Genomic DNA, 13,404 nt, shown 5'->3' with positions numbered 1-13,404 from the left:
ACGCTTGACGAGCCTCGATGGTTACGCGTGGTGCACGGCAGGACCCATAAGGCGACATGGTCACCATTCCTCCCAGTCGTCCGAACGTATCGCGTTCCAATTTTTAAACCGCAATACACGCTAAGCGGGACCGCGAACCGATCACTGACAATGAGTGGCAGCGGTAGAACGGTGAAAGTCTCGCGGCTGCCGCGTGGCGATGTAACACCGGCGATACAATGATAATTGGAATTATCGGTGAACGATGCAGCGGCGCAGCGATCACTTTTATCCGCGATAATGGTTAACGGATTTCTGAAACCAATGCAGAGAGATTGTCACCGCGCGTTTCGCGTGGATCCGGATGACTGCGAGGCCATTGGCGTCTGGCTGTGGCTGATAACGTGGTGTAATAACGAGGATTCACGTTACGGGTGCGAAGCGTCGTCGGTGGCCCGCGGTGTGCAGCTCGCGTTAATTCTCATAACCCGAACTTTGTAAGCGCAAGTTACGCGAATAGCCTCACCGTCCGCTGCGAAGATGTGCGAGAGAGAGAGAGAGAGAGAGAGAGAGAGAGAGAGAGAGAGAGAGAGGTGTGTGTTGGCTGCGGCACAACTTGATATAATAATAAACTGAAAAAGAAGAGAAGGTGAACGAGGACGAAGGGGGTGGAAGAAGAACGAAGAAAGATGAAGAAGAAAAAAAAAATATGAGCAAAAGGCGTTTATTTTAAAAGGGAAATGCAGCGCCGCATTTTTATGTCTTGGCCAGAACTTTTCATCTCCGCGCGCTAACGGGGGTGGCAAAGGCGACGGTGGTGGTGTGTTGGCGGTGGTGGCGGTCGTGGAGTTCAGGGTGAGCGCCGCACCGAGACCGAGAGAGAGAGAGAGAGAGAGAGAGAGGGAGGGAGTAAGGAGAAACGGTGGGTGGACGGGGTTAAAACGGGGAATGAAACGGCAGACTGCTGCTGATGAAATTCATAATTCAGATCCAATGCGCCCTCTGTACCTCGTTCAGAATATACCTCGTTGCTATTTGTAGGCAATTTTTTTCTGATTTCTTTCTCTCCCTGGCCGTTTCTCCGGCTTCCATCTTCCTCCTCCCGCCCCCCTCTTCTTCGCTCTTCGCTCTTCGCGCTTCGCCCCCTGCGACGACTTTTTCGCATTATTGTATTATGCACCTCAAGGATAATTACGCACCAAACGGAACGGGATTAGGGACCAAAGCTGTTCGAACGAAACGCGGTTATCCAGCTCTCGCGGTTCGTATAACCGAACATCCCCCTTGCACATTCGTCGAGGGGGGTGGGGGCGGAGTTGCACCCTGGAGGTCGGGGCGGAAGGACGGCGGGCGGCGTCCATCGGGTCGAGCCGGAGTGACGGTTTGGTGGCACGCATCCTGAAGAACTGCCCCTTCCGTTTATCGTTCGCTGTCGCGTTTTATCCGGCAGTTATACCATCCCTAATAGGATGTAATATTATACGAACAGTCACGTCCACTTGAATTCGCAGCGCTTAACGGTGACTGGACACGAAACTCGGAGAACACCGTGGCTCCTCGACGCCGCTGCCTCCGTGGCGTTTTCGTCTTTGCCTTTATTTTTTTCTTTTTTTTTTTCTTTTATCTTCATATGACTGCCGCTGGATGTTCCAGGTGAAACCCGGGTCCACGACCATTGGCCATGTCCATGTACCCAGCGGAATACACTCGTCTGGGTTACAGCACGACCGGCCGTTTCCACCCCCTCGGTTCGCGACCCCAGAGGAAGAATAAACAGCCGGAATGTTACCGAAGAGTGAAGAGTCCGGGGTCGCTACTCTGAATCATGACCTCCAAATGTCCTCTGGGATCGAGTCCTGCCTAAGCTGCAGATGGACGCGGAACATGAACATTTTTATCGACGTGGAATTACGCCTACAGCTTTTATTTTAGGTTGAACGATTATTGTAAGACGAGGTGGAGGATGAATTTCCTTATACTCTCGCTTACACACTTTCGTACAGAGAACTTGAAATTTATGGAGAATCGTTGCAGAGAGGCGGCAAGGAACAAACACGTCGAATATGCGGAATTATACGGAGGATAATGATTTACACTTACTGTGAGAACAGAGTTGATATCGATTACCGAGGGTGAATCTAGGGGTGAAGTTTGCTCGTCGGCTACCATATACTTGTTTTTCACGGTACCGATAATATATACTCGTATTATGGTATTGACGGGGGGATGGAAGAGGTCTGGGAGAGCAACGAAACGTACGTCAGAGTCACGAACAATTCCTCTTCGGAGGCGGGTTGAAGCGAGTCGAATTGTATCGCTTGAACATCTTTGTTCGTTAAACATTTGTAAAATTAGAGAACTGTACTGTTGGACACTGCGAGTGTGCAGCGCATCGTGCAATGTCGAGACCTTTTGTCGTTGATGATACAAGGAGTGTGGGTGGATGGGCATGTTCAATGTGCGGCTATTATCTACCTTATTAGTTATATGTACATACATAGGTACCTTGTGAAACAGATTGGAGTTGTTATACCGCGGGCGTATAAAAGATAGACGTGTAGTGAAAAAGTGAAGTGACGTTTTTGCGGAGCGGGATTGAAGTTCAAAATTTGAAAAGTTCCGAAAGCGCCTAATTCCGAAGTATTTCGTGGCGAAACTTGCAGCAAAGAAATAAAACTTTTACGAAACAACAAAGTTTCGAAAAGTAATGCTAAGCAACAGCAAAATTTGGAAACGTAAAGTTACGATAGAGTAAAATTCTGAAAATTAAAATATACTCGTATAGCGTAGTTTATTCAATGAGTGGGTGTAAAAAATCAGAATGACCAGGATGGTGAAATTTCACCAGGTCAGAAATTCACCGAATTGAAAATCTTCGATAATTCAGAATTTCGGTGCTTCAGATTTTTAAACTCTCCTTTTCGCACTACGGGGAACTTTGTGCGTCGGGTTTTGGACCATTCGAGACTTTGGTGCGTAATCAAAGTTTGATTTCTTTGCCTCAAGTTTCACCATGAAAAATTTGGAATTTCGCGTTTTCGGAACTTTTCAAATTTGGAATTTCCACCCCGTCCCGTATTTACGTTTGAACGCGAACTCGCGCAGTGCACACACAACGTCAGGCATAAACGCGTTACTTTGTGCAAAATTGGGATCGTTAATTATTACCAACTCACGGCTCGCCTCCCCCCGTACGCCGATGACAATTACACCCAGGATCCTCCCCGGTAAGTTGACAAGGTGACAGTAAACCGCGATGCAGAGGCGACGAGGGCGCAAACATATCGGTTCGATTGGCGAGCTCGGTTATATATTACGCGGTCGGAATCGATAGACGCGTTACAATTTCAATTCGAACGGACGTGTGCAGGCACTAAATTGAGAGTAATTGTGCTGACTGTTACGTGTGATGAATAGATCAAAGTCAATTGCGTCGAGTGACAGCTCCGCCGTACACCCGAAGCAGAGAAACGAAACCAATTGGTTTTGCGTCGGGTGAAACGTGGATGTAATATGAGCGGCAGCAACCGGAGATATCACGCCGGGCAACACACAACCAGCCACCCGAGGTGGAGGCGGAGGTGGAGGGGCGGGAGGAACTCGATGGACAGAGGACGAAACACGCACAATGGAGACTGAAAGCCGATTGCCGCTAGTCGCAATGTCCAGCACGGGGGACAGGCCATCGATGCAGGTGTATCGAGTATCGGTATACCGAAACTTTGTTCCTCTCTTCTTAGTCGGCGGGTATTTTAATCGGTCCGTGAAATTCCCGGCAAAATTTTGCACTTTCAAAGCCATCCGCGTAACGTTGACACGACGTTTTTGCCACAGGCGTATGCACGTTTAATCAACTCGCGGATTCATTCGGTGTTTTCAATCAATTTCACATCGCCAATAAATTCTATCCGGTTAAATCCCTCGATTCATGATCAATCTCCGTACTTCGACGATCGGCGAGTTACGCTGCAGCCGCGATGAAAACGGATCACTGGGCTAATCTGAGAGAAAAAACTTGGCAGGTTTAACGGGACGCGAATTAGGAGTGATCTACTTATATGACGCTGATTTTATACGAGTCGTGTTGTTTGCTCGCGATTTTTAAAAATAATTATCCACTTTCACGAAAGTGCTGTAATAATCGGCATTGTTAATGCAAAGCTCGATTATACTTAGCTAAAACCTGACCCCCAGTGTATTGATTCATTCAATGCTCTTATTTATAATCCAAATTACACTCGGAGGCGAACAATTAATGTCTGTTGCATTGGCGTTAATGCTGCAAGTATTACGATGAAGGTACCGTATTCTGTTGCAAGGATTTTACGTAAGGGGTAAAAATTGGATGGGCGTATCCGTTAGGAGTGTGAAATAGCCAGCGAATGGTTTACTTGTTTTAGCTGTTCGCGTATTCTATAAGATTTGAACGTTTCTTACGGCTTATTTTCCCCTTCGCATTCTTTTCTCCGGTACTAGTATTTTTCAACGTCGGTGAAACATTATCTACGATAGGTTAGAGGATTTCTGACCAAGCGTTTCGTACAATTAGAAATTGTGCGAACCGTGTAAAACGGCTTGGTTTATCTCTTAGTCGGTTTTCGGGTACCTGCAAAATCCCTGCGTGAATGATTAAATCGCGAGGCATCGGTATGGCGAGGGAGTAGATCGTATACATCCGCGATTCATTGCCCATTGTTATTTTCATCATTCAGGTTGGTTCGGAGAAGGATTTGTGTAAGGGGGAATTATGTGCGTGGCGAGGCAGGGCAGAGTAAAGCAGGGTAGGGCAAGGCAGGTAAGGCAGGTAGGCAGACTGGCGGGCAGTCAGGCAGGCAGGCAGGCAGGCAGGCGAGCATAAATAAGATTACGTTTTGCCAAACGATAAGATTCGTGCCTGAAGTATACGGAGGCGCAACTCGCTGACGAATAGAAAGGGTTGAGATGCCCGAACGAGATAAGAAAAGCTGGTCCATAATGAAACGCATTCATGCCGGTCGCGTACACACGAAAGTGAGCTCGAGGGTTCAGTTCGCGTTTCAGTTTGAGTTTGAGTTTGAGTTTGAGTTTGAGTGACGCCCCGGTAGACAGCTGCCCAAACCTGATCGGTCCATTCCCCGTACGTCCGCACTCTTGTGATTCCTTTTACGATATCGTATAACCGCAGCCGAACCAGAGCTAAGCTATCTGCGTCCGATTTAACCGAGGTGTAAGTGTAAGGTGCTGCACCAGCCAGCGACGCGTCTACCAGACGGCCAATTCCGTGTCCTCTTCAATCGCAATGTACATTCGATCGCAAAAGTGTCGCTGCAGAAATTAATCGTTTACTCTAACCGCGCGTTTTTTTTTTTTTTTTTAGGAAAATTAATCATCTCATCACCGCTCAATCGAAGAAACTTTCCAACGTTCGTTTCTTCTCGCTTCGTTCCATTTCCATTCATCTCTTGACGTCGCCTTACTCCAGCCCCGTGCGTATTGTATGCGTAATTGCTTGTAATATGATGGTAATTGGGGGTCTGTTTGGTAAAGGGAGTAATTACCGGTGCTCGATGGATACACAGCTGTTGGGTCGAACGTGTGTTTTCAGTTTCTGGCCGGGGCTTTTCTTGGCACATGAGATGGCGTCCTTTATCTCTTACTCTGAAAGGCTATAGAAATCACCCTCTTAATCAACCTTAACTAATTCGAACCCTTGCCTTGTGGGTTGTGTGCGTCTTCAAAACTCTTCGACGATACATGTACCTACGAGACTAACGCGAGGGCGTGTGATAACCTTCGGACCACGTGACGTCACTCCTTCACGTTTCACCCGAAACGTGACATACGAGCGAAATGTTAATTTTGCCCCACGGGTTCCAATAAACATTTTCTTTTCAAACCCATCCGCACGAGATGCCGAACGACGATATCTTAACGTGCGTTAGTTCCGAGTGGTGGAAACTTTTTTTCCGGCTGTTTCCACGCACGAAAATTTGGCGAAAGTTTCGTTCATACCAGAGCGACAAAGTTTGCCTCCGGATCTGCAGGGGAGGTCGGCAAGTCCCAGGGACGAGATCGCGAGGTGTTGAATCCCAGGACCCGATGCACGCCCACACGAGACTCGGACACGCCACTACCGGTTATACAGCTGCGAACCACCAACGCAACGAACACCTGGCTGCGTACCTAGTGCTCTGGTGCAGTGAACCCGTTCGCTGGGCGACCTCAACGACGGTGATGCGTCCAGATCGCGTAAATGGTCATCCGCCTCGTTCGGCCTGCGGTGATTGCAGCGTGGATACTTCGGGAAATGGTCCCGGGGACACGATGTGCGGTACGATGAAATTCGGTCGTTCAACGGATGGTTCCGCACCTCTGTCCCAGTGCCGCTTTTAGTTCGTCATCGATCATGCTCGTTCGAGAGTAACAGCAGCTGTGCTACGAAAGTTGGAAAAACGTTCTCCGAAAGTCGATTAGCTCGTAGGGTATGAAAGGGGAATAAACGAGCCGAGATAGTGACCGACGTGAAAATTACTCACCGAATACAGTGAACTTCGGAGTCGGTCTCGGGCTGCGTATGTCAGGAATCACCGTGGAATTACTTTTCGTCTATTCACACGATTGCGTAAACCCAAAGTCGCGGGACGCGGTGTGGCCCTCTAATGTGGGTTACCCCACATCCAGGATAATTTGAAACGTTTCAGTCGCCGCTGCGACTGAGAAAACTGACCACGTCGAATCACAATGACTCGGCAATCTCTCGAGATAAACTATATGGGGCAGATATAAATCGAGGATTGTGCAGCGAACCCGGACCGTGCGACGACGGAGCGTCTAATTGTCAGTTTTTCCGAATCTTCTTCCTCTTCGTCCTCATCTTCGACTTTGTAACGAACTAGCTGGCACTTATCGAGAATTTCCGAGATCCCCTCGTCAGTGAGCTCAAGTCTATAAGACGTGGTACGCGATGCTCGGTCACGTGTCGTTGAAACAGACACTTGGAGACAGTTTCGAGATACTTCGAGGAGGTCCGGGGGGCAAAGATTTATTGCTTTTCTCTTATAATAGGTATGTACGAAAGGAGGCAAACATCGTGGGTGGGTGTTCAGCGATCCCCGAAGAAGCCCGATAACGGACGAATGCCTCGGTCGTCTAGAATTCGTCGCCGTTGACGCGCCAGCAGCAGCACCACCACCATCATCCACCGCACAGTCTTCAAAGTCCCCATAATTTCTGCCCCTTGGCCTCTCCTCCCGCTTCGTCACTGATTTCCGGCGCGTATATATCTGTCTCTGAGAGTTTACCGCCACCTTATTCAACGGTTATCTTTCTCACTCGGCGCAGCTTCCGGAACACCAATACACGCGACATAAGAGCTCGCGACCCCGACCGAGGATGAGCTTCGGAGCGCGAAGCGGGAGTCCGCGGATCGTAAACGGCAGCAGGGTTCGTAAATTTCTGCCACGTGGCGTCGTCCTCGTTGTCGGCTCGCCAGTCAAACTGACAATAATCCCGACGGCTGGTCGTAGGTCGCATCGCTGCAGGTCTCGCGATGCGGATGCACTCCGTTAACCGAGAACCCTACCGGACTGGACTAGCTGGAAGAGTTTTTGGTTCCAGGGATCACCCAGCAGCGCCATTCGCCAGATCCGCGTAACTTGGCCCGCTCGAACGACGCTGACAGAGTTACAGGCGGCTGCCGTGTGGCCCTCTTCTCATCCAGGAGACGCGTCGAACCCCTCGGTTTTAAGGCTGCAGTCATAAATATCGGGGTTGACACTTGGGGGAAAGAACTAGCTGCGCCTCCTCGCACTGAGCAATCCTGTCCAGAAGCCTGCTGCCTCGCAGAATCTACGCCAGCAGAATTGGAAGGCCTTGACGATTACCTTCGAATCTCATCGTATGTCCTGATCAGCGCCGCCCGATCGATTCGCAGAAGGAGGGGCATTCTTTTCTGGATTTCATCCAGTTGCAGCTGGGAAATTATCCGTCCTTGACAATCGCTCGTGATTGCAAGGCAGGCTTAAATCTGGGTGAGAAATAGCCGAACGTGAGCGAGAGCGAGGATCGTGGATGCGGGATTCGGGCGCTAAGGATACGAGAGGAGCCCGCTGCAGCCGGCAAGTAGACCCTGGGCACCGGCGAGAGTGATTTATGCGAAGTTGCTGACGTTGCCAGACCGCGTTTGTTCCTGATCGCCAGCCATCTTGGGAGCCGGTAGGTCCCCGCCGACTGATGGACCGTGGTCACTCATATTTAAGACCTTGGCTTTCGGCTCTCGCCTCCGGCCATCCGGCCTCCGTCTCTCCGGTCGCTCCTTCCTAGATTTACGACGGGGATCTCTTCGGCGGCGGGTCTACTCACCGGACGCAACAATGCAGGTTGCCCATTTGTCACCGAGGTATACGACGTCCGCGCACACACTTCCTATTTCTAATAACCAACCGATCCAGTATTGTGCAGTCATGTTCCCGCCACTTGGTCACAGTCCTTTCGCACACAGCATCTCACCAACGACCCGCGGTGAGGTCGTGCGGACCGAAAGAGAAAGAGAAAGAGAGAGAGAGAGAGAGAGAGAGAGAGAGAGAGAGAGAGAGAGAGAGAGAAAGAGAGAGAAGGAAACTGAGATACGGTGTGCGCTTTCTAGATTCCAGAGCACAGAGTTGCAAGGCATAACAAATACTCCCGCTGCGCACCGTGCGCACTCCCCATGCTCCGCAACTCCGTTGTGCCAATCGTTGTACAAATTGTCACGTAGCATGCCCACGGTCCTTTCATACGGAACTAGGATATGCAGTCCTGAACGATGTCGTCGTTTGTCAGGACCAACTGGTTCTTCGACAGCTCCAAACTCTGTTCGATCATTCCGAGTGTCATTCCTTGGAGATGTTGCAGCTTTGAGGAGAGTGTTTCAGGCTGTACGAAATTCGTATTGTTAATTGGTGTAGTGAGGGTGATGAAGGCTGTGATGCGGAGAGGAGAGAAGACGGGATGACGGTGCTCTTGTACAAGCGGCATCGTGGATGCGCTGAATGCAGCCGTTTAATGGTTCACGGAACCAGCGTGACGCGGCTCGCGTCAACATCTTTGGTAGACTTTATTCATCGAGAGCGTCACCGGGCCCAACTGGACGACTCCTGGAGCTCTTCGTTTTCCTTGTACGGGGATCGAAACCGATAGTATTCTTTTGTGCGCGATGCCACGTCCTCGCCTAGACACTAGACAATCCGAGCTCGGCTCGAGTGTCCCGGCAGTTTGGAATACCGGGAACCATCGACTCCTGGATGAACGTGCACGCATTCGGTTCTATGGGAATCTCTTCAACTTGATGTACGTCCGACTTTATTCTATCTTGAGACAGCCTGACACGGTCCGACCCCTCTCGAGTCATTGGAAGGTCCCCCAACGGCCGGGAGCGACTGTCTTACAGACCCGTGATTCAAAGTTGGCTGCATCTGCATTCTTACGGAAAATTGAACTCCTCTAAAATCAGATTGGATCAGCGTGAAGACTGGCCACACGTTGAATCAGACTCCCTGGGTTGTATCAACTTTGTGTAACCTGAAGTCGCGGTTCAGATACCGATCGACCATTTTCCACGAACGGGTTTAGCTCGTGACGAAAACAATGCCGGGTTAACGAGGCAGAACACCACTCGGTGTTAAAATACCAGCCAAAGCTGAAGACTGGAAGCCCGCGGAGTATCTCCTGGAGTTTCTCCTCGGGGAATTGGATAACCGATAAGGCGTTTAATCTACCGCTGTTGTCGAACTATCTACCGGCTTCTTAAACCCCGGCCGAGTCTGTTGGGGCTCCTTTGCATACGTGTAATAACATATCGTCTGTCGATATATACCAGATTTGTCCAGATTAGATCCTATAGCCTTGGGCCCAGGCGGGTGTCCCGGCTCCAGGGACGTGGGATTTGTAAGCTTATTACCGGCACCTACCTATAACTATTCCTTTTCCCCTCGCGACGTCCATCAGATAGCAGAATTAGTAGCACCAGTCTAACCATCTAACGTTGGCAACCTGACACACCGTTACCTACCAGCCTACGCGCTACGTGCGTGTGTCTATCGCCCCGTCGAATCTACAATCACGGCGTCACTTATTCATAGATGCGGAGTGTAGAACGGCTACTCCGAAAGTGTATCTAGATACGAGTATCAATGAATACTCTTAAAAGTATCTCGATGTTTCGTTAGATGGGTAAATAAGATTGGATATTGGCCACATTGATATTTCAGATGCAATCAGGTTCAGATTTCTGATATCGGAATACGTGAAATGTTTTGTAATTTTTATAATGTCGTACTCGTTGTAATATCTCGCCACCTTCGCGATCAGGCTGTTACAAAAAATCACTCGTGCATCTGCTCACACAACTTGGTCTAGGAATGACATAACCACGTTTAGAAAATAATCGGTGACGATAATTTGAAGTGTAGAATTATTTAATTATACTGCCGGTTTTTGGTACCGTTACATTCCAAGGACCGTACGCTGAGAAATGGGAAGAAATACCGATGGCATTCGTAATGAGATGTGAAAATATTTGTGAGATTGTCCAGCGAAGCAGCGAACTCTAGCCAGACAGCAATTCAAGCTACAAAGTGGGTGGGGGAAAATCATGATTTGATCAACCGACGACAAGGTACCTTGAAAGCCAATTACGAAGAAGGAAAAACGCTCTTATCCGTTACCGTTCTGGAAAATCGTCGAGCGTCGGGGTCGGGTGAGGCGAGGGTGCAGAGGGTGTGTATAAGCTGCGTCGACTTCTCGGTGAGAGGCAGTCTTCGGGAAGATGCGGAAAAGTTCGATTCGGAATCGAAGGAGCGCAAGGGGTTGGCGACGTCCAACAGACGGAGCGGACAGCGCGCTTATTTATGGCGACCATACCTCAGATATATGAACTGGTTCCATCCAAAGTTTCGGATGCATCTTTCCAGTTCAAATGTATAGAGAGGTGTCCCGCCGGTTGCTTTCAAGGGAAAGATTTGTGAGGGGTCACCTTAATGTAATATTGAATGAGCTTCATTTTTTGCCGAATGGAGGACCGATATAAACTGAGCACTCGCCAATCCGACACTCCTCCGCTCGGAGTCTTTCCTATTTCTCATCTTGCCAGATCTTTTTAGATGGATTCGGCTGACGTGCTGTTCCCATTTTCTTTTTCATATTTCTCTTCCCCCTTTTCTCTTCTCACTTCTCTGTCCATCTCTCTCACTCTCGCTTCTGGGTTTCCGTGCAAAAGGGTTGACAGATTTGTGATGCGGTTTAAAAACAGAAACGAGAATCCGAAACGTTCGGGAAAAAATCACGCCGTTCGTCACTCGTGTGTAAGAATAAATTAGCGAATCGATGACACGTTTATACACTAAACGCGTATAATTCAGCAACGGGAATAATAGACCGAAACTGCTCGTACCTAAATCTAAACCCTGTAGCTTTGTCTACGGCAGACCAGTCTGATTTTTTCTACCTTAGCCCAGAGTCGCACGTTCGTCAAAATAAGGACAAAGAAGTGAGTGTGACGTAATTTTTGATGGCGGTCGGACGGTGATGCAGCATGAGGACCCCGAGCGGGGAAGGAGGTGGAAGGAGGTCGGTGTCGTAGACAACGAATTGGCAGCCTCGGGACATTTAAGTCCGTGGCGATAAATCCTGGGCCAATGTATATAGCCAATCCCGTACCATTCCGTTGGCGCACGAAAAACAGCACAGTTTGTCCATTGATGGCTCGCTCCGAACAACCTAATTTATATTTATTCTCTCTCCTCTCCTCAGCTCAGCTCAGCTTAGCTCAGCTCTCCTCCGCATACAGGGATGCGGATGGGCGGTTCGGGGCCGCGAAAAGAGGCTCCGGGACTCCGGTAGGATGGATCTTTGGGTATATCTCACCGCGCGCGCTTCCGATATATTCGGGGCAGAAGAAGAGAAAAGGAGAAGAGAGGAGAGGAGAGGAGAGGAGAGGAGAGGAGAGGAGAGTAGGCGGCCGATAGAGGAGCCGGGCAAATAGATAGATGGGCCATATTATAACTCACTGGCTGTCATCCCATTCGGTGGAGTCCGGCTGCTAATCAGAGACCCCGGACTCTCGTCCCCCGATCTCCCGCCTCTCCGGCTCACGGCCCGCTCCTCGTTCCATCGACGAAAAATGGATTTATTGCCATTTGCCTTGGCTTCGGCACGCTATCGAGTCTCCGATCCGTAGAATTCAACCGACAACCTTCAACCTTCGTCCTCGCTGCTCCAACTGAATTCCTTTTCGACCGACTCGTTCCCCGACTCGTCGCGTTGTCGTCTCGCCGCGTCCACCGTCAACCTCGCCTCCGTCGTTCGTCGGACGGAAAAAATAACCTTCGAAGCCTTATCCCTTTACGAAAATTAAACCGTACAAAACCAGCTCCGTCTATCCGGCGTAACTCGTGAAGGCATATTTTCAGCGACGACGCGACGTTCACGTTTTCTATTATATACGTTATCGGTTCGGGGAAGACAATGGTAATTTACGGTCAGCACGTTGGCAGCACTAGATGGTCGTTCGCGTCGTGATCGTATATTCGAAATTAGTGTTTCTCTGAACAATAGTTCAGCTCGTTGAATACCAATTGATACGACTGTGTCAGCTTGGCCACTCGGCGTCCTCTCTCCCAGTATCTTCCTCTCACTCGCTCTTAGTCACACTGAAACGGCGCATCGAATCGAGCGTACTCAGGCAACGGCTGATTCGAGTTCCCCGATTGTACTTTTGGCTGATTAGAGTACCAGCGTCCAAGTTGACGACGCAACGCGCGAATTCGGATACAGCTCGGTGTCTCCGGTCCATGGAGTCGGAATGTCGTGACGCAACGCGTCCTTCTCGCGAACGGTAACGACAATTAATACCTTGCCGACTCACTTTTCTACATTCTCCACCGAAATTGTCAACGTCGCCGCGTAATTGTCCGCCTCTGAACGACGTGCCGCGGGTAGGCGGGCGTTGCAGCGTTGGTCGAGGTGCGGCGGAGGTTTGCGCAACGCCATTATGCCTCTGCACATAACACACGTACGTCGTACACAAGTCTTAAGGGAATTCGTTGACTCAGGTGGCTACGGCACCTGCGTCCGATAGACTCGGTAATGCGCGGTACGGATACGTACGCGTGTGAACACATGCCGGGGTAATTCTAAAAACGGTTTAATTCACCCATTGCTGGTCGACAGCTATGGGCGCTCAACGTTTCGGACAAGAATCCGTCTCCTTCTCTCGTTCAATTACCAGACAGTGTCGCTCTCTCCTCCCGTGTGTTTGTATTTCGGCTTGAAAGGTGTGTGCGGTGTACACGCCTCGCGTACCTACGTACGTGCGGGAATGAGTTATGGCTCCGGGTGTATCGATGACAGTTGAAACTTATCGTTGGACAGGTAAAGCAGGCAAACGAAAGTTAGGCAAGCGTCGTTACT

General features: G+C 49.7%; 1 protein-coding gene across 3 annotated transcripts in view; it reads left to right on the top strand.

The window, feature by feature from the left end:
* LOC124297486 (protein tiptop) overlaps positions 1–13,404 on the top strand; it is a 117,144-nt gene that overhangs the window by 44,204 nt on the left and 59,536 nt on the right. The gene's annotated exons all lie outside the window — the stretch shown is intronic.

Source organism: Neodiprion virginianus, chromosome 2 (assembly GCF_021901495.1).
Source record: "Neodiprion virginianus isolate iyNeoVirg1 chromosome 2, iyNeoVirg1.1, whole genome shotgun sequence".
Classification (NCBI taxonomy): domain Eukaryota; kingdom Metazoa; phylum Arthropoda; class Insecta; order Hymenoptera; family Diprionidae; genus Neodiprion; species Neodiprion virginianus.
The sequence above is the reverse complement of the archived record's forward strand: the minus strand, read 5'-3'. Positions and strand labels throughout refer to the sequence as shown.